The sequence below is a fragment of the Peromyscus eremicus genome, chromosome 9 (genome assembly GCF_949786415.1).
Source record: "Peromyscus eremicus chromosome 9, PerEre_H2_v1, whole genome shotgun sequence".
Taxonomy (NCBI): Eukaryota; Metazoa; Chordata; class Mammalia; order Rodentia; family Cricetidae; genus Peromyscus; species Peromyscus eremicus.
In genome coordinates this window covers 65382414-65384145 of record NC_081425.1, presented here as the reverse complement: position 1 = coordinate 65384145, position 1732 = coordinate 65382414, and the positions used below count along the sequence as shown (strand labels likewise).

The window sequence follows — 1732 nt, the reverse complement described above, 5'->3', positions numbered from 1 at the left end:
GGTGGGCTTTTTGAAGGAGCAGGGTCTGGGGAGAGAGAGGTGGGGGTTCCACCTAATCATCCCAGACTCTTTGGGTATATGGATGCCAGGGGCTGAGGTGGAGCTTCCACCAGAACAAAAACACCAGACTAAAGTTCAGAGGAAGACCCTGAACCCTGTATTTGATAAGATGTCTTTTCTAATTGTATCACTACAAATTTTATTCAGAAACTCATTTTTTTTTTATTTTTTGGTTTTTCGAGACAGGGTTTCTCTGTGTAGCTTTGCACCTTTCCTGGGACTCACTTGGTAGCCCAGGCTGGCCTCGAACTCACAGAGATCCACCTGGCTCTGCCTCCCAAGTGCTGGGATTAAAGGCGTGCGCCACCACCACCCAGCCAGAAACTCATCTTTTTTGGTTGTTTTTAAAAAAATTTCCGCCAGGCGTTGGTGGCACACGCCTTTAATCCCAGCACTCAGGAGGCAGAGCCAGGTGGATCTCTGTGAGTTCGAGGCCAGCCTGGTCTCCAAAGCTAGTTCCAGGAAAGGCGCAAAACTACACAGAGAAACCCTGTCTCGAAAAACTAAAAAAAATAAAATAAAATAAAAAGATAAAAAAAAATTCCAGTATGAACTGGCTTGTCAATCAACTACAACACTGTCTAGCAGACAAGGTATAAAGAGCTGGACTCAGAATCTCCCATATGTCTTGAGGTATCTAGACTGCCTCCTGTCATGCTCTCGTCCTCTACCTTTGCTGCCACCATGCCTTATGTCTCTGGATGGAGAATGCCTTTTCCAGGATCGGGACCTGGATCTATGCTTCTTGCGATGGAGCCTAGACAGCTTCCTTTTGAGCTCTCTTGAGATTGGCTTCAGATGCATGAAGTTGCAGAAGGCCCCTCTTGGGCACTCGCCCATCTCATACTGGTGGCAGCAGGCTTCCCTGAAGTCAGTCACTGGGGACAGCTCTGAACGGATTGGCTGCCCATTAAACCAGCGGTTATTCAAGTCCATCACAGCTTTCTCGGCATCCTCCTCATATCAAAACTTGACATACACGTTCCCCACCAGGTGATCTCCTAGGTTGTCACAGGTGTTCATCTCTTCAACCTGTCCATCTCAGTGAAGACTTCCTCAAAGAACTCATCATAGTGCTCCTGCATCTCCCAGTCACTCATAGCACAGCGCAAACCATCAGTGGCCTGGGCAGAGTTTTGAGGGGTATGGTAAATGTTCAAGAGGGCAATGGTCTGGCTAAAGGTCGGTTTACTGGGCAACTGAGAACATCTGTCTCCATGACGACATGCTCCAGTTTTGAAATAAAATGAACAGTTGACTTTGTAGTTTCTCGGTACTAAAGATGGAAGGCAAGAAGTATTCAGCCATTTTCCAGCAGACACCGAGCGCCAACCGATGAATGACTTTAGGTGCATGAATATATTGTTGTCAACCACAAACATTTTCCTTCACTTTTAGGACCTAATTTGCAAAATTTAAAATTATGTTTCAGTTCTCCTTTTCTGTTTAATAAAAAGCTTTTCCATAAAAAGGATGTTATAAAAACCTCTCATCAACAAAATAGATAACTCACAAAAATAGGTTAGAAACCTACCAACAATGAATCACAAAGAAAGAAGAAATATTTACAAATCTATTATTAGTATAGATGTTAAATTATTATTATATATAATATATTATTATATAATTAATACATTATATTATTAATATAGACATTAAATTAATAGTTAAA

The 1732-nt window shown here is 42.4% G+C and overlaps 1 pseudogene; it reads right to left on the bottom strand.

The window, feature by feature from the left end:
* Positions 1–669: 669 nt before the first annotated feature.
* LOC131919394 (splicing factor U2AF 35 kDa subunit-like) lies at positions 670–1368 on the bottom strand (annotated as a pseudogene).
* Positions 1369–1732: the final 364 nt, after the last annotated feature.